Source organism: Melospiza georgiana, unplaced genomic scaffold (genome assembly GCF_028018845.1).
Source record: "Melospiza georgiana isolate bMelGeo1 unplaced genomic scaffold, bMelGeo1.pri scaffold_42, whole genome shotgun sequence".
In the NCBI taxonomy this organism is placed as follows: Eukaryota; Metazoa; Chordata; class Aves; order Passeriformes; family Passerellidae; genus Melospiza; species Melospiza georgiana.
Window position 1 is genome coordinate 1546642 of NW_026652216.1, and position 23490 is coordinate 1570131.

The window sequence follows — 23490 nt, forward strand, 5'->3', positions numbered from 1 at the left end:
TCAAAAACCCCAAATCCCAAAAATCCCAAACACCCCCAAACTCCCCCCAAGCCCCAAACATTCCAAAACCCCAAAATCCCTCAAAACCTCCCAAAATCTCCAAAATTTCCCATTTTACCGCCTCAAAAACCCCAAACCCCAAAACCCCAAAAAACTTCAAAACTTCAAAAACCTCAAAATTCCCCAATTCCCCCAAAGTGCTCCAAACTCCCAAATCCCCTAATCCCAAAAAAACCCAAATCCCCAATACCCCAATTTCAGCCCAAAATTTCCCATTTTACCCCCAAAAATCCCAAAGTCCCCCAAACCTCAAAATGTCCCCAATTCCCCCCAAACCCCCCAAATCCCCCAAAATCCCCAAATTTCCCCAATTCCCAAAGCCCCAAAATCCCCCAAATCCACCAAATCCCCCAAAATGCCCAAACCTCAAAAACCCCAAATCCCAAAAATCCCAAACTCCCCCCAAGCCCCAAACATTCCAAAACCCCAAAATCCCTCAAAACCTCCCAAAATCTCCAAAATTTCCCATTTTACCGCCTCAAAAACCCCAAACCCCAAAACCCCAAAAAACTTCAAAACTTCAAAAACCTCAAAATTCCCCAATTCCCCCAAAGTGCTCCAAACTCCCAAATCCCCCAATCCCAAAAAAACCCAAATCCCCAATACCCCAATTTCAGCCCAAAATTTCCCATTTTACCCCCAAAAATCCCAAAGTCCCCCAAACCTCAAAATGTCCCCAATTCCCCCCAAAACCCCAAATCCTCCAAGTCCCCCAAAATCCCCAAATCCCCCCAAAAACCTCCAAATCCCCCAAAATTCTCCCCCCAAATCTCCCAAAAACCCAAATCCCAAATACCGCAAAAATCCAAACCCCCAAGACCCCCAAAATTCCCCCAGATCCCTCCCAAAATCACCAAACCTTAAATCCCTAAAATCTCCAAAACCCCCAAATCCTAAAACCCCAAAATCTCCAAAACCCCCAAATCTTAAATCTCTAAAATTGCCAAAAACCCCAAAAGCCCCAAAAGCCCCCAAACCCCCAAAATTCCCCCAAATCTTAAACCCTTAAAAATGCCAAAAAATAAATCTGAAAACCCCAAAAAATCCCCAAAACTCCCCCAAAAACGCAAAATGTCCCAAATCCCCAAAATCCCAAACCCCCAAATCCCCAAACCTCCCAAATTCCAAAATTCCCTCAAATACTTTCCCAAAACCCCAAAATTCCCCATTTTATGCCCCCAAAACCCCAAATTCCAAACATCCCAAAATCTCAAATCCCAAAATCCCCAAAAAACCCCCCAAAATCCCAAAATCCCCAAACCTCAAATCCTAAATCCCCAAAACCTCAAACTCCCCAAAATCCCAAATCCCCCAAACTCTAAACCCCCAAAACCCCAAAATCCCCCAAACCCCAAAACTCCCCAAAAAACTCCAAGGCCAAGAACCGCCAAAAAACCCCCCAAAACCTCAAACCCCAAATCCCCCATAATCCCCCAAATTCCCAAACCCAAAATCCCCCAAAATCCCAAATCCCCCCCAATCCCCCCACTCCAAATCTCCAACCCCCAAAATCCCAAACACCCAAAATTGCCCCAAATCCCCCCAAAGTTCCCATTTTATCCCCCAAAAACCCCAAATCCCCAAAAAACAAAACAAAAAAAACCCCAAAACACCCCAAAAATCTCCAAACCCAAAAACCTCAAATCCCAAACCCCCAAACTCCCCATTTTATCCCCCTAAAAACCCCAAAAAACCCCAAAAACCCCAAAATTCCCTCCAAAATTCCCGCACTCACCACTCGGCCCGTCCCCCTCCACAGCTGCTGCCGGAGCTGCTCCAGGGCCGAGTTTGGGCTCAAATCCGGGGATTTTGGGGCCAGATTTGGGCATTTAGGATTCAAATTTTGGGGTTTGGGGGCCAAATTTGGGGATTTAGGATACAAATTTTGGGGTTTTGGGTCCAAATTTGGGCATTTAGGATCCAAATTTTGGGGTTTTGGGTCCAAATTTGGGCATTTAGGATCCAAATTTTGGGGTTTTAGAGCCGATTTTGGAGCTGATTTTGAGGCCAAATCTGAGGATTTTGGGTCCAAGTTTTGGGATTTTGGGGCTGAATTTTGCGGATTTGGAGGTTTTGGTGCTGAATTTTGGGGATTTTAGGGTTCCTGGGGTGGATTTTGGGGATTTTGGAGCTCCTGCTGGAGCTGGGTCAGCGCCCGGCCCAGGGAGGCCCGGTAGGCCAAGAGCCCTTCCTGGAGCAGGAACTGCCTGGGGAGGAAATTGGGGTGAGAAATGGGGAAATTGGGAAAATGGGGAGAAATGGGGATTTTGGGGAAAATAGGGGGAAAATGGGGGGAAAATGGGAATTTTGAGAGAAAAATAGGGGGAGAAATGGGGGGGAAATGGGAATAAAAATTGGGATTTTGGGGTCAAATTTGGTGATGTTGGAGCCAATTTTGGGGATTTCAGAACAGGTTTTGCGGCTGAACTTGGGAATTTTTGGGGCAGAATTTGGAGATTTAGAGCCAAATTTTGGAGTTTTGGGGCTGAACTTTGTGATTTTGGGATCCAATTTGGGGCCAATTTTGGAAATCTTGGGGCTGATTTGGGGCTGAATTTTGGGATTTTAGAGCTGAGTTTGGGGCCAAATGTTGGGGATTTTTGAGGCCAAATTTGGGGATTTTGGGGCCGATTTTGGGGAATTTGGGGCTGAATTTGAGGATTCGGGGGCTGAATTTGGGCATTTTAGAGCAAATTTTCGGGATTTTATGGACAATTATGGGGCCAAATTTGGGAATTTTGGGACCACTTTGGAGCGGAATTTTGGTGGTTTCGGGCAAAATTTTGGGGTTTTTTTCTGGGGGTTTGGAGCCAAACTTGGGGATTTGGGGGCTAAATTTGGAGCCATATTTTGGGATTTTAGAGCAGATTTTGGGGATTTTGGGGCCGATTGTGGGGATTTTAGAGCCAATTTTGGGGCTGGTTTTGGGGCTGGATTTTGGGATTTTGGGGTGGAATATTGGAGATTTCGGGGTGGAATATTGGGAGTTTTGTACCGATTTTGGGGCTGATTTTAGGACAAACCTGGAGAATTTGGGGCCAAATTTTGGCAATTTTGGACCAGATTTTGGGGGCAAATTTGGGGATTTGAAAGCCAATTTTGGGGTCAAATTTGGGGCCAAACTTGGGGATTTTGGGGATGAATTCAGGGACTTTAGAGCCGATTTTGGGACTGATTTTGGGGCCAAACTTTGGGGATTTTGGGGCCGAATTTTGGGGTGATTTTGGGCGATTTTGGGGCCCAGGGAGCCCCAGAAGGCCGAGAGCCCCACCCAGAGCAGGAACAGCCTTGGAGGGGAAAGTGCAGGGAAATTTGGGGTGAGAAATGGGGAAATGGAGAAAATGGGGAAAAAATGGGGAAAAATAGGGGGGAAGGAAATGGGGATTTTGGGAGGAAAATAGGTAGAAAAATGGGAATAAAAATGGGAATTTGGAGGGAAAAATGGGAATAGAAATGGGGATTTTGGGGGATAAAATTTGGGAAACAGGAGAAGAAAAATGGAGATTTTGAGGTGAAAAATGGGGATTTTGGGGAAAAGGCAATAAAAATTGGGAATTTTGGGTACATTAGGACAAATTTGGGATAACTTTGGGTATTTTAGGACCAATTTCAGGGAGTTTGGGGTGGATTTGGGAATTTCTTTGGTACATTTTGGGCTGGATTTCAGACACTTGGGGATAATTTGCAGTATTTTAGGATGGGTTTGGGATATTTTAGGATATTTTAGGGATATTTCAGGGGATTTTGGTCTCATCTGGTGACTTCATCGTTGTCCATCCCCTACTCCAGGTGTGTCCCAGGGGATTTTTGGGACCATTTGGGATTTTTTGAGTATTTTGGGCTGGATTTCAGGGATTTTGGGATATTTGAGGGTAATTTAGAATATTTTAGGATAATTGAGGATATTTTAGGGATAATTCAGGACATTTTGGTGTTACCTGATGACTCCATCGTTGCCAATCCCCCGCTCCAGGTGCAAAAATCCACCCCAAAAATGAGCTCAGAAACACCCCAAACCCACAAATCCACCCCCAAAACAACTCAGGGACCCCAAAAACAAATCAGGGACCCCAAAAATGGACTCGGAGACCCCAAAAACATATCAGGAACCCCAAAAATCAACTCAGGGAGACCAAAATCCACCCCAAAAACGACCCTGGGATCCTGAAAATTGACCCGGAAACCCCAAAACCCCAAAACCACCTCAAAAACCCCAAACTACCCCCAAACCAGCTAAGGAACCCCAAAAATGGACTCGGGGAGCCCAAAATTCCGAAAATCTGCCCCAAAAACACCTCAGGGACACAAAAAATGGATTCCAGGACCCCTAAAACCCCAAATTCACCCCAAAACCCCAAATCCTGACCCCAAAATTGCCAAAATCCCCCGAAAAATCCCAAATCCCAAACCTAAAAGTTCCCAAAATCCCTCAAGTCCCCAAAAAATTCCCCAAAATGTTAATTTCTGACCTAAGAAATCCCCAAATCCCCCCCAAAATACCCCAAATTCAAAATCTTGACCCCAAAAAGCCCCAAATCCCCCAAATCTGAAATTATGACCCCAAAAAGGCCCAAAATCTGAAATTTTGACCCCAAGAAGCCCCAAAATCCCCAATTTTGACCCCAACCCCGTTCCCCTCCCCCCTCACCTGCAGGAGGCTCTTAAGGGTGGGCGGGGACTCGGCTGAGGGAGTGGGGCCAGCCAGGAAATCTCTGTGATTGACAGGTGTGAGGCCACGCCCCCAACGGCACCAGAAATCCCCTCAGGGACCCCAAAATGTCCTAAAAACCCCCAAAATGCCCTCCCACCCTATTAAGCCCCACCCACCCACTTAGGCCACACCCATTCCTTTTGACCACACCCACTCATTAAGCCCCAGCCATTAGTTTGGCCACACCCACTCCATTATCCCCACCCACCCCCTTAAGCCCCAGCCATTGCTTTTGGCCACACCCACCCGTTTAGGTCACACTGATCCCTTTAAGCTCCACCCACTCCTTTAAGCCTCACCCATTTTAGCCCTGCCCAATCCCTTTCAGCCCAACACACCCCTTTAGGCCACACCCACCCCTTAAGCCCTGCCCATCCCTTTAAGCCACACCCACTGTTTAAGCCCCACCCACATTTGTTTAAGCCCCACCCATCCCTTTAAGCCACACCTACCCATTTAAGCCCTGACTATTCCTGCAAGCCCCACCCACCATTACAGCCCCAGCCACCCCTTTAAGCCCCACTCACATCTTTAAGCCAAACCCAGCCCATTAAGCCACACCTATTCTCATTAAGCCACACCCATCCCTTTAGGCCCCACCCTCCTTTTAAAGCCCCCACCCACCTCTTTAGGACCCAACCATTCCTTTAAGCCCCACCCACTGCCCTAAGCTCCACCCATTCTTTTAAGCCTCACCCACTCCTTAAAGCCACACCTATTCCCTTTAAGCTCCACCCACCTCTTTAGGTCACACCCTCCCTTTAGCCCCACCTACCCATCCCTTTAAGCCCCACCCACCCTTTAAGCTCCACCCACTTCTGCCACACCCACCCCTTTTAAGCCCACCCCATCCCTTTAAGCTCCACTCACAATTTAAGCCCCACCCACTCATTGAAGCCCCACCCACCATTAAATCTATGTAATCCCTTTGAGCCCCACCCACCCTTTAAGCCCCACCCACCTTTTGAGCCCCCCTGACATATTAAAGCCCCACCCACCCTCTTAGGCCACAGCCACACTTTAAGCCCCACCCATCTCTTTAAGCCCCTCCCATTCTTTTGGCCACCCCCTCCCCTTTAAGCCCCACCCACTCCTTCAGGTCCCACCCACCTTGTGCTCTGATTGGCCAGGACCTCCAGCGCCCAAAGCACCGCCTCTGGGCTGTGGCCAATCAGTACAGCCTGTAGGGGGCGCCATGTGTCAGAGCAGAGGGAGTGGCCTGAGCAGAGCCACGCCCCCTCCCCCAGCTAGCCGCGGCCACCTCAGCCTGTTCCGACCAATCTGGAGCCTCCTGAGCCTTCCCGGGGTGATTGGCAGCTCTGGGGTTCATTAATTAATTGATTAATTGAGTGGTTAATTAGGGGTTAAGGAGGAAGAGGTGTGGCTTACCTGTGTGGGCGTGGCCTCTGGAGCTCCCCCTCCCTGGCCTTGAACAGGGTCTTGATTGACACCTGTGGAGGGGGAGGGGTTGGGGGAATTTGGGGATTTTTGGGGGGTCCTGGGCTGATTTTGGGGTCCCTGAATGGTCTCCAGGCCTCGCCTACCATGTCAGGCCCCGCCCACTCACCAGCACTTCCGGCTCCGCCCCCGCGGCCAAGATGGCTGACAACTCCTCCTGGGATTGGCCCGGCCTGAGGGGACGCAAAACTCTTTTAAAATACCCAAAATCTCCAAAAACTGCCCCAAAATCCCCCAAATTTACCCATAATCCACGCAGGAACCCCAAAAATCCCATCAAGAACCCCAAAGTCTCCTCAAAATCAACCAAAATCCCTCAAAATTTCTTCAAAATCCCCCCAAATCATATTAGGAACACAAAATCCCCCCAAAATCCCTCAAGTCCCCTCAAAATCCCTCAGGGACCCCAAAATCTCCCCAAATTCCAAAAAAATCCCCTCAGAAACTCCAAAATCCACTCAGGAACCCCAAAAATCCCCCCAGAAAGCAAAAATTTCCTCACAATCCCCCAAAATCCCCTCAGAGACCCAAAAATCTCATCAAAATTTCCTCATAATCCTCCAAAGTCTGAAAATTCCCACCAGGGTCCCCAAAATCCCCTCAGGAACCCCAAAATTCCCCAATAACCCCTTAGGGACCGCAAAATTCCCTTAAAATGCCCCAAAAATCCATCAGGGACCCCAAAATCTCCTCAAGTTCCCTCAAAAATCCCATCAGGAACCCAAAATCGCCTAAAATTCCCCCCCAAAATCCCCTCAAGTTCCCCAAAAATCCCCTCAGAAACACTAAAATTCCCTTAAAATGCTCCCAAATGCCCTCAGGAACTCCAAAACCCCCTCAATATCTCCCAAAATCTCCCAAAATCTCTTCGAATTCCCCTCAGGAACCTCAAAATTAACTCAGAGATCTCAAAATTCACTCAGACATCACAAAATCTCCTCAAAATCCCCTCAAATTCCCCAAAATCGCCCAAACTCCCCTCAAATTCCCAAATTTTCCCAAAAGTCCCCTCAGAAACCCAAAATCACCTAAAATTCCTCAAAATCCCCTCAGGACCTTCAAAATTGCCTCAAAATCCCTCAAAATTTCCTTAAAATTCCCCAAAATCTCAAAATTTCCACCAGAGACCTCAAAATCTCCTCAAAATCCCCCAAAATCACCTCAAATTCTCCCCACATCCTCTAAGGACCCCAAAATTCCCTTAAAATCCCCCAAAATCCACTCAAGTTCCCCAGTATTTCCCTTATAATCCCCCAAATCCCTCAGGAACTCCAAAATCTCATTAAATTCTCCCAAAATCCCAAAAAAATCCCCTCATAAACCCCAAAATTCCCTTAAAATGCCCCAAATTCCCTCAGGGATCCCAGAATCTCCTCAAAATCCCCTCAGGGATCACCAAATACCCTCAAAATCACTCAGGGACCCCAAAATCTCCTGAAAATTCCCTTAAAATGCCCCTAAATCTGATAATTCCCACCAGAGACCCCAAAATTTCCTAGAGTTCCATTAAAATCTCCTCAGATTCCCTCAAAATCTCATCAAAGTTGCCCAAATCCTCCCAAAATCCACTCAGGAAGCCAAAATTTTCTCAAAATTTTCTCTAAATCCCTGAAGGAACCCCAAAATGTCCTCAAAACCTCCCCAAAATCCCTCAAAATTCCCCAAAATCCCCTCAAATTCCCCAAAATATCAAAATTCCCTTTAAATTCCCCTCAGAGACCCAAAATTTCCTCAAATTCCCCCAAAATATCCTCAAAATCCCCAATAATCTCATCAAATTGCCCCAAAATCCCTTCACAGACCACAAGATCTCCCCAAAAGTCCCCTTAGAGACCCAAAATCTCCTCAAATTTCCCCCAAATCTCCTCAGATTCCCTCCAGGAACAAAAAATTCCATTAAAATGCCCCAAATTCCCTCATGGATCCCAAAATCTCTTCAAAATTCCCTTAAAATGCCCCAAAATCTGAAAATTCCCACCAGAGACCCCAAAATTTCCTCAATTTCCATTAAAATCCCCTCAAAATCCCCCCAAATTGATCAAATTTGCCCCAAAATCCCCTCAAAATTGCCCAAGTCTCCCGGAAATCCTCTCAGGAACCCAAAATCTCCTAAAATTCCCCCATAATACCCTCAAATACCCCCAAAATCTCCTAAAAATCCCCTCAGCAACCCCATAGTTCCCTTAAAATGCCCCAAAATCCCCTCAGGAACTCCAAAGTTCTCTCAAAATCTCCCAAAATCTCCTCAAATTCCCCCCAAAAGTCCCCTCAGGCACCACAAAACCTCCTCAGAATTCCCTTAAAATCCCCCAAAATCTCAAAATTCTCCTCAGGGACCCCAAAATTAACTCAGAGGCCTCAAAATCCCTCAGGGACGCCAAAATCTCCTCAAAATCCCCCAAAATCTCCTCAAAATCCCCCAAATTCACTCAAAATCCCATCAAATTCCCAAAAATCCCCAAAAAATCCCCTCAGGAACCCAAAATCTCCTTAAATTCCCCAAAACTCCATCAGAAAGCCCCAAATCCCTCAGGAACCTCAAAATCTCCTCAAAACCCATCAAAATCCCCTCAGAAACCCCCAAATCCACTCAAAATCCCCCAAAATTCCCTCAGAAACCTCAAAATCCCTCAGGGACCTCAAAGATCCCTCAAAATCACCACAAAATGCCCCAAAATCTCCTCCGAATTCCATCAGAAATACCAAAAATTCTTTGAAATCTGCCAAAATCCCTCAGGGACACCAAAATCTCCTCTAAACCCTTAAAAATCACCTCAAACTCCTTCCAAATCCCCTCAAGGACCCCAAAATATTCCCAAAACCACTTTAAAATCCCCAAAAAACCTCCTCAGAGACCTCAAAACTCCCTTAAAACGCCCCAAAAATCTCTCAGGGAACCCAAAATCTCCCCAAGATCCCAAAATTCCCTCAGAAATCCCCCAAAATCCCTCAGGGACTCCAAAAATCCGTCAAAATCCCCACAAAATACCCCAAAGTCTCCTCTAGATTACATTAGGGACCCCAAAAATCCCTTAAAAACTGCTAAAATCCCTCAGGGACCCCAAATTCCCTTAAAATGCCCCCAAATGCCTCAAGACCCCCAAAATATCTTAAAATCCCCCCAAATCCTTCAAAATCCCCCAAAACACCTCAAAATCTCAAAAAATCCCCTCAGGAACCCAAACTCGCCTCAAAATCCCCCCAAATCCCCTCAGGAACCCAAAATTCTTCAAAAATCCCCTCATGGACCCCAAAACCTCCTCAAAACCCCTCAAAATTTCCCCAAATCCCATTAGGAACACAAAATCCCCCAAAATCCCCTCAAAATCTCCAAAAATCTCAAGTTCCCCCAAAATCTCCTCAGATTCCCCAGAATTCCCCAAAAATGCCCTCAGGAATCCAAAATCTCCTCAAATTTCCCCAAAATCCCCTAAAATTCTCCTCAGAGATCCCAAAATTTCCTTAAAATGCCCCAGATTCCCTCATGGTCCCTAAAGTCTCCTCAAATTCCCTTCAAATGCCCCAAAATCTCAAAATTCCCACCAAGGACCTAAATTCTCCTCAAAATCCCCCAAAATCTCCTCAGGAGCCCCAAAGTTGCCTCAAAATCCCTCAAAATTTTCTTAAAATCTCTCAAAATTCTCCCCAGGGACCCCAAAATCTCTTCAGATTCCCCCTGAATTCCCTTAAAATCCCCCAAAATCTACTCAGGAACCCCAAAATCCCCTTAAGTTCCCAAAAAATCCCCTCAGGAACCCAAAGTCTCCTCAAATTCCCCAAAATCTCCCTGAAATCCACTCAGAGACTCACAGTCCCCCAAATCCCTCAGGAATTCCAAAATCTCCTCAAAACCTCATTAAATTCTCCCAAAATGCCCACAAATTCCCCCAAGTCCCCAAAAAATCCCCTCAGGAACCAAAAATCTCCTGAAATTCCCCCAAAATCTTCTCAAAATCCCCTCAGGGACCCTGAATTTCCCTTAAAAAGCCCCAGATTCTCTCAGGGATACCAAAATCCCATCAAAATCCCACAAAAATTCCCCCACAGGCCCCAAAATCACCTCAGACTTCCCCCAAACTCCTTTGAACTCCCGCAAAATCCCCTCAGAAATCCCAAAATCACCTCAAAATCCACTCAGGGACCCTGAAATCTCCCCATAATCCTTCAAAATTCCCTTCAAATCAGGCAAAACCCTGAAATTCCCTTCAGGGCCCCTAAAATCAACCCAGGAACACCAAAAATCACTCAGAGACCACAAAATCTTTTCAAAATCCCTCAAAATCACCTCAAAACCCTCTCAGGGACCCCAAAATGTCCTCAAGATCTTAAAATTAACTCAAAATCCCCTCAGGGCCCCAAAATCCATCAAAATCCTCCAAATTACCTCAAAATCCACCCAAAATCTTCTCAAAATCCCACGAAATTTCATCAAAATCTCATCAGGGCCCCAAAAATCCCCTCAATATCCTTCAAATTGTCTCAAAATCCCCTCAGGAACCACAAATCCTCAAAAAACGCTTCAGGGACCCCAAATTCTCCTCAAAATGCCCCAAAATCTCCTCACAACCCCCGAGAGACACAAAAAAATCTCTTGAAAACCCTTCAAAATCCTCCCACATCCCAGAGAATCCTCCCAAATCCCCTCAAAAATCACCCAAAATTCCCTGAAGGGCCCCAAAATTCAGTCAAGGACCAAAAAATCTAAAAATCCCCGAAATTCTCCCATTGCCCATATAAGGAAACACTGCAAGGCCCCGCCCCTTCCACCCTGCCCCCTTAAGGCCCCACCCCTTTTTACCTTTTATGGATTGCCATCAGAGCCCCCTCGTGGCCGTCCCGCAGCCCAGCCGTCCCGCAGCCCAGCCGGCTCCGCCCCCAGCAGCCGAAGCTCCGCCCCTTGCTGAAGCTCTGCCCCCAGCAGCCAAAGCTCTGCCCCTCGCTGAAACTCCGCCCACCGCCGGCTCTGCCTCCTCCAGCGAGGCCTCTAGGGGGGGAAATGGGGACCCCAAAAGTTTGGGGTGAGAACCCCCAAATTTGGGGTTTGGGGGGTCTGGGACCCCGAAATTGAGAGTGGAGACCCCAAAACTGGGGTAAGAATCCCAAATCTGGGGTTTAGGAGGATCCTGGGACCCAAAAAATTGGTGAATAGGACCCCAAAATTGGGGTTTGGGGGGTTCAGGGACACCAAACTTGGCGTTTAGGGGGGGTCTGGAACCCTAAAAATGAGGAAAGGACCCCAAAATTTGGGGGTAGGGACCCCAAAATTGGAGTTTGGGGGGGTCTGGTCTGGGACCCTAAAATTGGGGAACGGGACCCCAAAATTGGGATTTAGGGGGATCAGGGACCCCAAAATTGAGGAAGGGGACCCCAAAATTGGGGTCTAGTAGGACATGGAACCCCAAAATTGGGATTTGAGTTCATCAGGTGTCGACGGAAGGAGACCAGAACATCAATTAGATCATCACAGGTCTGATTTTATTGATTGATACAGCAGGTTAAATACAGTTCAGAATGAGCTTCATAGATATTGCAAAAGTTGAGCTCAGGATTGGGTAGTTACATATCAGCAACTACGTCTACTTCTATATTCTTATGGTTCTACTTTTGATACTTTCTACATATTCTCAGGGAGAATCTCTCTTCCCTATCCTCATGTTGCGGCAAGGGCATTCTGTCCTCGCCTGTCATTGGTCACCGACTGCTGACTTCTCTTTTCAGCTTACTGACTGCTGACTTCCCTCTCTCAGCTTGACCAACGGCATTATGTCAGTATGGCCTTTCTCAGCTAACCAATTATTACTAAAACTCTCCACATTTCCCCCGTTTTCTTCTTGAGCAAGAAGACTAGTCTGCCAGGTTTTTGCTATTGTACAGCTGACCATGTTTTGAATACAATTAAAGACACAAGGCAAAATAAGCAAAAACATTAAAATTACACCCAGTAGCCCTATAGCATAGATCACAAGGTTTCTCAGCCATGGTCCAAGTCCTAAGCCTTTAAGCCATTCGTCAATTCCTAAACCTTCTTCTTCATTGAGATGGTGAAGTCCCTGTTGCAGTTCTTTTATCTTAGTGTGCATGGACACCGAATGATCAGACAGATTCATGCAACACATTCCCTCAAACCCTTCACATCCATGCCCTTGTGCTAAGAGCAAAAAATCTACAGCAGCTCTATTTTGCAAAACAGCATGGTTAACACTTTGCACATCTGCGGTTAGCATGTTTAAAATTTGTGATGTCTTGTTCAGCTCATCCTTTGCCCAGCATCCTAATTGTTTTGCTAAATTCATAGCTTTATTGGCAGATCCTCCTGGCAAGATAGTTGAAACTACCACTTGTTTGAATGTACCCCAAAATTGTGGATCTCCTATCTGGCTGCAGTCTAAGTCATGTATGCTACGTCTTTTCCTGTTTGAATTTTGACTCAGCTGTATTAGCAAGGACACATTGGGGTGGAACAATGACAATTTTCCCAAAAAACAGGGTCCACCCTGTGGTTTAGCTGGTATACCATTCCACACCCTGTCTCCACAAATCAAAAATATTCCTGTGGGTAATTTCATTGGTGCTGTGATATTTGTGCCGTTACATTGACTGTAATGCTGCTGAGAGAATTTACTCACATTCAGGGATGAATCTAGGGTGGCCCATGTTTCTTTAGGTTGATTTAAATTCTGAGCATCTGAAAATTTGAAGCTAAACCATCCGCCAGCTGTAGTGTTAGACATACTGGCATTTGTGCTTCCAAAAAGATCCAATTCCTCAGGAGGAGAATGCAAAGAAGTGTGAAGTGATTGGATTAGTAAGCATTGACGATAGCCATCACTCTGACTTGCAGTATACTCTTGTTGTACTGGCAATGTGATGTTTGATATTTTAGACATACATAAGGTTCGATTATTTATCAAACTGCAAAATTCTCCAGGAGACCACACCGGAAGTCCCACCAGGCATGTTCGAAATGGGTTAGTGACTCCTCCAAGACTAAGACAAAGTGATGATTGGCTAGTTTGATTAGCAAATGTCACCCATAAATTTTCTCTTGGTTGACTAAAGTGTGTTATTCCTACTGCTTCACTTGCTACAGCATTGAGCAGTATAATAAGAACAAACCTCATTTTTCTTTCTGCTTGCTTTGTTTTTCCTTTCTTCGTTGTCTTTTCCCTGGTTTGCTAGATTGTCTTTTGTAAGGCTGAGTCAATTTTTGAATACACTGATCTAATTCCAAATCAGCATCCTTGCTTACAGATATAGCGTGAGGTAGGTTTAAAGGCAAATCAGCTTTACAGCAAGCTGCTATGATGCGTGAGAATGTAGTAATTTCAAGCTCTCTAAGTACTTGCTGTAACTTCCACCTCATATATGCTATGGCTACTTGTTCTGCACTCTCATAAAGTTGTAATCCTGACCTTCCTGGTAGGCCAGTACTTTGCTCAAGAGCTCTATACGAAGAAGAATATCGAATCCACTTCCCAAAACAAGAGTGACACCATAAAATTCCTACTGTCCTCTGTGAATACCAATAAACCTTATTGCAATCAGCACAATGCAAAGCTACCCAAGCATAGCCCTTATCATTATCCCTTTTGCAAACATAACAAGGAAGTGTATATAGGAAAGGATCAGTATTAAAATTTGTCTCTGTGACCCAATCCAACCAGTTCAATGGTGGTGATTGCAAAGCCTCTTTAGCTTTCTTACTATATGAAGCTAACAGTTCGAGCTCTTTCTTTAATGCAAAGCGTATCTTATCTCGTAATCGCTGTTCTTGTTCTTCAACAGCTACAGCATCCCACCAGGCAGGGTCCCATAGACGTAAAATTGCCCTAATCATAGAAAAGTAATTAGCAATCACTAATAGCCTTATTTAGATGAGGTCATTCCCTTTCTTGCCTTCTTTTTCTTATCTGTCTTCAGTTTTTCTGCTCCTAATTTTACTGGTCCTGTCACTTGCAAACTTAATTTTTGCAACCTTTCAATGCAGCAGTCAAGTGCTCTTTCAGGATTCCCCCTGAAGGGTCCTACAATCGAATGCCGTGTTAAAGGTACTAATTTCCTACACCTTACAGAGACTATACATGATTTACTTTGAACCTTAATTCTATTCACAATACATTGTACCTCCCATCGATAATAAGCAAGAATTTTCTGTTCAGGAGACTCATAAAGATTTAAAGCTATATATGCATTTTGCCCTGTTTGTCTCCTTAATTCATCTTGCCAACTTTTACCCCACGTGTGTTCTAGCTCACAAGTGTGACACCACAAATCCCATAATAATGATTGTTCTATCCAAAAAGTTATTTTACAACCCCCACAACGTAGAGCTATCCAGGCAGCACAATGTGGATTGTGACAGTCAAGGCAATGTTCTTTCGATGGATTTGTTTAAGCGAAAAGTTGATAATGAGTCAATAAAACCAATCAGCTCCTGGGCTGTCCAATAGTGACGTGTCAGTGCTCTGTCCACCGCTTTCGAGTATCCCTTCAGCTGTAGCAATAGCGGTCGTAGGACTAGAAGCAGTTTCTTCCCCAGTCGCTCCCTGTCCTCCTCCGTAAGGCGATCCACCAAAGGCTTGCATCAAAAACAGGTTTAGTCCACTTAGCAGGCACCCACAAAGGTCCTGTAGGTGAGGAAACAAAAAGATACCCCCGACCCCAATATAATACTTTTGCAGGTTTTTCCCATAATCCTGTACTCGGGTTCTTATACTTAACCCAGACCTCTGTTTCCTTAGTATTTTCCTGACCTGACCTCGGATGATGTTTCATTGCAGGAGGGGTATCATCTTCCCCAAAAATACATAAATGATTAATCACATACAAAACCTTAGCCAAACATGCTTGTGGATCTCTCAAATCTTGATATTTTTCAATATACTGCTTAAGGGTACCGTTTGCTCTTTCCCATAAAGCTTTCCTTAACTGTATCAGTAACTCATACAATCGTTTATTATTCACTTCCTTAATTACTGCTTCCTCTATTCGTCTGACTACTCCTGCGACATACATAGAGTCTGTGACCACATTTAAAGGCTCCTGTAAGTTGGACACTGCCCATACTTCTGCTAACAATTCCAGGGTTTGTAAGCTATCCCTGTGTGTATTGTTCCTTTACCAATTCATGGGCGTGCATAAGACTCTCCCCTTTTAATGGCCATTGCTTAACCATCACCGGTGTATCCGTTTTCCAGGTGAGTGGAATGGGGAAAGTCCAAGCAATGGCAATTACCCCAAAGGGTGCTGATTAGTTAACACCACTCCCAATTGTGTTAAAATGTCCCTTCCAACTAAACAGGAAACTGTAGGAGGCAGTTGAACAATTAAAAACACAGCAGATACTTGTTGATTCTCAATGCACACAGACAAAGGAGGCGATCTGCTTGCCAATGTAAATCCTCCTACTCCTGTGAGCATGTTTGATGATGGAAATAGAGGCCAATGTTGTGGCCACGCTTCTGGAGAAATGATGCTGGTATCTGCTCCTGTATCCAATAATCCATAAAAGGTTATGCTTTGATGCCCATAAGTAATTTTAACTTTTTGCTTTGGTCTATTTTGTAAATCCACAGTTAAAAGTGTAACACCAGTAGAGCCAAAACCTTTTTCATCCCGTGCTTGCCCAGTAAATGATTGTATTCCCGATGTCATTTGTGATAGTGGTACCAGTTGTGCGATGTGTTGTCCTTTTGTAATTTTAATTGGAGGATAAAGGGTGTAAACCATGATTTGTATTTCCCCTGTAAAGTCCGCATCAATAACACCAGGCAAAACAAATAATCCCAACATAGTTGTAGAAGAACGTCCTAGTAATAATGCTCCACATGTTTGTCCATTTAGTATAAGAGGACCCTTTACTCCAGTGGGTATCCTCTCAGGCCGGTTCGTCATTAGTGTGACGTGTACTGCTGCTGATAAGTCCAAGCCGAGGCTCCCTGCTGTTGCGGGTTGCAGACAGGAGGTGGCAGCGATGTTATGGCAGTGGCTGGTGTCTCCGATGTCATGGCAGTAACTTGTGTCTGTCCCTCATTGCCGCATCGGTAACACTTGATGAATGGTCTCGAGCCTCCTTGCGTGAATGCCAGCGAGCCGCTTTGGAGAGGAGCAAGAGCAGCTAACACCTGACTCTGAGTAGACTCTGCTTGCTTTTGTAACCCTAATCCTAATTCCTTTAAGGCTTCTGCTACAAATGCCTGTGAAGCTGTTGGCATTAATGCCATTCGCTCTAATGCCTCCTCAATAGTCCAATTTGTCCCTAAAGTAGCTAACACTCTTTGTGTTGCTGGATTGCTATTTTGCAAAGCACACTGCTTCAATAGCGCCCTGCAACACCAGCCCGATCTATAGCAGTAGCTGTTCTATCGATAAAATTTCCAAATGATTCTTCTCTACCCTGTTTAATACCCATATAAGCCGGTAATCCTCCTGGCTCTTTAACCATATCTATTGCAGCACGCACTAACCACATAGACTCTCTAAGTTTATCTTCTCCCGATATCATCTGTGCCTCTATACGCAAAAATGCCCCTAAGCCCATCAGCTCCTCTACTGTTACTCCATGTAATGGATCTCCCTGAGCTCGTTATACAGCAACTGACTCATTAACCATAGCTTGCCAATGTGCATTAAACAATAACTGCTGATGCTGAGTGAATAACAACCGAACTATTCCTCTTAAATCATTAGGGCATAAAACCTGAGTATTAAAAAGATAATCTAGCATTTGCCTTACAGGTTCACTTTTTACTCCAAACTGACTAACTGTAGAACGTAGCTGAGTTAACAGCTTCCAATCTAAGGGAGTATATTCCGCTATATTATGCGTAAGGTTCTCCTGTGCATCATACTGTGGTGTGTATGTGACCGGACATGCAAGACTAGAAGCTACTTCCACCGCCTCACCATCCCCCATTTGCATTACTTCTTTCGCCAAAGCAGCCCAAGCTTCCCTCCTCTGTTTAGCCATCTCCCCCCATAGATCACGTGTGCCCCTGGGATGGGATCTGACTCTTTAAGGGTGCTATGCTGCTGGCGCTTCGGTACAGACACCGAGTTTTCGCATGGGGGAGGCGGTGGAGCAGAAGCCGACTCGCGTGGGGGAAGTGGCCCATCCGCCGGAGCCGACTCGCTCGGGGGTAGTGGCGGAGGCAAAGCTGGCAGCGGAGGTGAAGCTGGCTTGCTCCCACCCCCCACCATCCAACCCGCCTGAAGCTGGTCGCGGAGGCAAAGCTGGTTTGCTCTTATCCCCACCATCCAACTCGCCCTCCCCCTCTGACAAGAAGGGTGCAGACGGTTCCACTGTGCCTATAGGGAAATCCTCCACACCACTTTGCTGGGGACTCTTAGGCATAAATATCTTAGTTACTGAAGGTGCTAAGGGATCATCCTCACGACCATACCCTATATTCCTCTTATCAGCTTCTGTCACCCTTTCTGCTGCCTTTCTCTCAGAGACCTGCTGAAGTAACGTGTTATACACCACCCGCCATAACTTCCCGAATTTCTTCACTGACTTATCATCGTCTAACACTGTATCCCACAGTATTTCCCCAAACTTCTTCCACTCTGCTAGCTCATGAACTGTATGTGGGTTAGCAAAGATACCCTTAGCATGGCCGTAAGCTAATAAGCCTGGTAACTCTTTTTTTAAATCTATCCTCTTTATTCCTCGCCGTTCTAAATATGCGGCGAAGAGGTCGTATGCTGCTTGCCTATCCATACCTATTAATCAGCGTGCGCTGTTGCAGCTCTCCAGGCTCCTGCGGCATGTATTGGCTTGAGTCACCGTTGTGAACCCCAAGGGTGCTTCAAATTCCGGCACCGTCCCGGCTGCAAGGACGCAAACCCAACTTCCTCGACCGTGGCGTAATCCCTTTTTTCTTTTAATCCAAGAAAAAGGGACAGAAATTCGGCGTTGCCCGCATTCTCCACCATTTGTCGACGGAAGGAGACCCGGACATCAATTAGATCATCACAGGCCAAATTTTATTGATCAGTACAGCAGGTTAAATACAGTTCATAATGAGCTTCATACATGTTGCAAAAGTTGAGCTCAGGATTGGTTAGTTACATATCAGCAACTACACCTACTTCTACATTCTTATGGTTCTACTTTTGATACTTTCTACATATTCTCAGGAAGAATCTCTCTTCCCTATCCTCATGTTGCGGCAAGGACATTCTGTCCTTGCCTGTCATTGGTCACTGACTGCTGACTTCTCTTTTCAGCTTACTGACTGCTGACTTCCCTCTCTCAGTTTAACCAGTGGCATTATGTCAGTATGGCCTTTCTTAGCTAACCAACTATTAATAAATCTCTCCACAGGGATCTCCTTCCCCTTCCCTCTTGCACGGAGGCAAATCCCATCCTCCCCTTGTCCTTCCTCCCCCAGACAAGAAGCTGAGGATGGAGACCAGGGAGGACAAATCCCCACGGCAGAACCTTGTAGAAGAGGCCATTTTGAGCAGCTCCACGGCACAGGAATCCAACAGGGAGGAAAAGCCCCAGAGATTCCACAGGAGGAGGGTCTGCAAACCCAGCCAAGGATGCTCTGAGGAGGAAAGACCCACCCTGAGCCAGGAAGGTGGACAGAGCTTCAGCCAGAGTTTGGGGCTGGTGGCCCATGAGCAGCTTCATGATGGGGAGAAGCCCCACAGCTGCTTGGAGTGTGGGAAGATCTTCAGGCAGGGCAATACCCTGATCAGCCACCAGAGGATCCACAATGGGGAACGGCCCTACGAGTGCTTGGAATGCTGGATGAACTTCAGCCACAGGTCTGACCTGGTTGTCCACCAGAGGTTCCACACTTGGGATCTACGAGTGTCCCAAGTGTCAGAAGAGGTTTCACACCAGCACCCACCTCCTTGTACATGAGCGCATTCACACAGATGAGAGGCCCTTCTGCTGCCCCGACTGCAGGATGGGCTTCAGGCATAACTCCACCCTCGTCACCCACCGGCGCATCCATGCCAGAGAGAGGCCCTACGAGTGTCCCTAGGGTCAGAAGAGCTTCTCAGACCGCTTGTTCTTTACCCGACACCAACGGAGGCACCGGTAAGGGTAGCCCTGTGAATGCCCCAACTGCAGGACGAGCTTCATGCACTGCTCCAGCTTCATCCCCCATGGGAGACCCACATTCCTAGTTATCTGCATTGGGCACACGGATGGGTATTCTTTTGTTTTGACCCTAATTTTCTTTGGATTCATCTTCATCCCTTTAAAACAGAGAAAATTGGGGTAAAAATCAATAAATTCATCAAAGGCATCTGAATCCTCACTTTTTACTTGTGTTTCAGGGTAATTTGGGATTCAGGGAAATAATTGCCAGAATTTGGAGGTTTTGGGGGTATTTGGTTTAGTTTTCTCCCTCTCTTGGCACTCAAAGAGACAAGAGGGTTCGATGTGTCAGCTCAATAGCACTGAAACTACTCACTCCCACCCCAAAATTCCAGCCTCTTGGTGTGGAATGGGGTTGGAAATGGATTGGGTGAAGTGGGATGCAAATCAGGAGGGGTGAGATGGGCATTGGGTGGGGCATGATGGGTGGGATGGGATTTGGGAAGTGGGAAATGGGGGAAATACAGCTTGGGTAGGGGGTCATGATGTCCACGAAGGGTGGGATGGGTTGGGGTTGGGACTGGGGAGGTGGATTGGGGTCTGGAATGAGACAGCCAAAGTTTGGGGATGATGAAGGGAGGGGGAGCCCTTTACTGAGAGAGTTTTTGAATAATCCACATTCCTGAAGAGATTTTGGGGTATTTCATGTTTCTGAGGCAGCTTTGGGGCACTCTCCAGCTCTTGGGGGTTTCCTGAGAGCAGCTCCATTGAGCCCCATTGCCAGGGGTGGTTGCCTTGGGCATGAGCACAGAGCTGTAGCCAGAGTCTGTTGCCTCAGTGCTGGAGAGCAGAGAAATGATGAACGGCCCCAGACATCTCCAGTGTGTGTTTGGGGGCAGGGAGAGTTCTGCATAGGTGGGATGGTCACTGCCCCATCCCAGACACTGCAGCCTCTGGCCCAGGCCCAAACTTGCTGCCAAGCCCCTGGTACCCCAAAAACCTCACCTGTGAGAGGAACCAGAGCAGGTCAGGCTGTGACACAGGTGTGACACTGTCACATCCGATGGCCTTGGAGCTCACAGCAGCTGAGACCCAAGACTGACTGTGGATCTCTCTCTCCCTCTCTCTTCTCCTGACTTCCTCTTCTCGAAATCTGGATAACTTGAAGTTGGACAGTTTAGAGTTTGCAAAGTCAATGCTTTATGAAGCGATTTACTGTAATTCAATGCTGTTTAAGATTTCCCAAGTACCTCATTCTCTGAAGTTTGCACTAGAAGTTTGTTCTCCACCCTCCTGAGAAGTTTTTCTCGCCTTGGCCATCTGTCCTGCAGGCTGTGCCCCCTGTGCGTGCTGCTCCTCTGCCCTGGCCGGCTGCACTCGCCCATCTCGCTGTGCCCCAGCATTTCTCACCCAGCGTTTCTGTGCCCTCCCTGGGCTCCCTGCACCCAGCACTGCCAGCTCCTGGCACACAGAGCCAGGGCAGGAGCCCACCCTGCCAAGGGGCTCTGGAGCAGGGCGGGGGCTGCAATGGCTTCTGAGCTCAGCAGCTGCTCCTGGCATGGTTCCATGGATACCAAACACAGCAACACCGCTGAGCATTGTCCCTGCTGAGGGTCACACACTGCTGGGGCACATTCCCTGCCTGCAGGATTCGTGCCTGACCCAACCACTGCACTGATGGCTCCAGCATTGATTTCCAACAAAAACAGGGGAAGGCAAACTGTGTGCAGCTCATGGTATTTTAGAGTGTCTAAAACTCGCTAAATCATTGATCATAAAGCGAGATCGATTTGCAACTCACGGCATGGAGAAGAAGTGCAACATGGAAAAGGGGAGCATAGAAATAAACTGAGGAAAACATTTTAGATTATTTCTTTCTATTTTCATTTCACTTCTGGAAAGCCGGTTCAGTTTTCCAGGAATCTTCTCTGTGATCGTGTCTGCTCTTTTCAAAAACCTTTCCTGGAGAATGAGGTCGAGCTCCTGTCACAAGATGTGCCACCACCTGCAGCTTCTCTTGGCTTTCCACACTGCGTGCAGCAGGACTCTTGCAGCAAAGCAGGACAAAGGTTTGGAGAGCTTGTCAACTTGTCCTTTCTTTTCTGGTGGACTGGGGAGTTGTGCTATGGGTAAGGTTTTCATTGTTACTGTTTCAGGCTAAGAAAATAGGAGGTGGTACAAAGAATTGTTAGGGAATACAAGCCTGGCTGAATGCAGAGACAGAATCTTCAGAGCCTGCAGCCACAAGTGGAGAGTTGTGTGGTAATCATTCCAACCTGTCACTGGACATCTTGAAAATTATCTGGAATGTGAAAATTCTCTGACAGAGGGAGTTTGTTTCTGAATTCAGTGTGGATGATTCCACATCTGGTGCCTTGGTGCATAAATCAAGAGCACAATCAGTTCATGATAAGCACCAGAACAAGATGGACCTCTCAGAGTAGCTGACTGAAACAATCTGAAAAGGAGAAATGCAGGGAATGACCAGGTGAACCTTGCCTGGAAGAAGGGTGAATTTTTCTAATAATTACTAATCCATTCCCTCGTCTTTTGGCTTTCTTAGCAAGGCCATTTGCATCCCAGATTCCCTATGAAGTGAGAAGCTTTAGCTTGTGCAAGTGCCTGAAAGATGCCCTGTTTCTCTGCAGGGACATTCAACTGGAACAGGAGCCGGAGCCCTGTCTGGGGAAGCCTCCTCCAAGCTGGAATTTGTGCCATGCTGAGAGAGGAGGAGGAGGGGGAGAAGGCTGGTGCTGTGTGGCAGGAGCAGGAGGTTTGGGCCGCAGGACATTCCCTCTGCGCTGCTGCCCCGTAATGGGCAGCCGTGCCCGGGGCTCTGGGCCTGGCCCCGCGTGCGCTGAGCTCCTTGGGCTGGGCTCAGGTTCCCGCTGGGACAGGGCAGAGCCTGGGCTCAAACTGGGGGCAGCAGCAGTGCAAAACACCTCTGGGCATCTCCGCTTCCTGCTGCTGAGAAGGAGGAATGAAGCGAGTTGAGAAATTCTGGTTTCTGTTTCTCCTGGTGGATTTTTTTATTTAATTCCACATTGTGGAGGCAAATTCTGTGACAGCCTCTGTCAGCTTATTCTATTTCAACAACGCCAGCAACAGGCCTGTGTTTGAGCACTGCAAATGTGGCCTGTGTGGCTTTAATTCCCCTCCCTTTAGTGCTCATGGGCTGGTGGGCATTCCAGTATCTGCTGATCTTTATGCCTGTGACAAAAATACTGACTTCACTGTCATGAAAGCAGCGTGGGTAGCACCAACTGAAAGAGGCACTTGCATTTTTATGGATAAAATTCAGGTGGCAAGCAGAAGAGGGCCAAGAGCAGCCATGATCTGCAATTCCCAAGGCAAAGGCACCAGCAGCCTCCTCCTGTCACCTCAGGGTGAGTAAAAGAGCATTGTAAACAGCACTGGAACCTGATCCTTTCTTCCTCTGAGGGCTGGCTCAGGGCAGCAGTCAGGGCTGTGTGTGGGTGCTGGCTGCTCTAGTCCAGAATTGAGCTGGAAAAAGCCCTTGGGAGCCGAGGCAGGAGCAGGCGGGAAGGGGCCGGCGCTGCTGCTGCTCCCTCCCGGGAGCCCTGGCTGGGCCGGGCCGGCGCTCCCTGCGCTGCGGCTGCTGCTGCTGCCAGAGCCGGGCGGGACTCGGGGACAGGGAACGGACACGGGGGGACAGCAAAGGCCTGGCGGCTGCAGGGATGGTGGCGCTGGGGCCGGGGCCAGCACAGAGCTTCAGCCTGCAGTTAACCCCGAGGGAAATGCTCGGGAAAGGCTCCATTTCAGCCTTTCTGCACTTGTGGCTGTGAAGGGACTGAAATGAAAGCAGAACAAGTAGGGCCCAACCTGTTCTCCTGCCTTGGGTGGAGCCCCGGGCCTGAGGCTGAGAGGGGCCATGAGGGGATGTGAGGGGCCATCAGTCATGAGGCACCATGAAGGGCCTTGTGAGGCCATGATGGGCCATGGGGAACTCTGAGAGGCCATAGGGGTCTGTGAGGGGCTGTGGGAAGCCAGGCACCTCATGGAACCAAGGGTCCATCATGTCCCAGCAGGTCCTTGTGTAACCAAAGGGACCCTGGTGACACTATGGAGCCTCATGGTATCACAGGTCTGTTGTTACACAGCAGCCACAGCAGGGCTGCAGAACCAAGGAGATCATTGTGACACTGCACAACTGTGCAAACCTGTGAGCCTACCAGGGAAA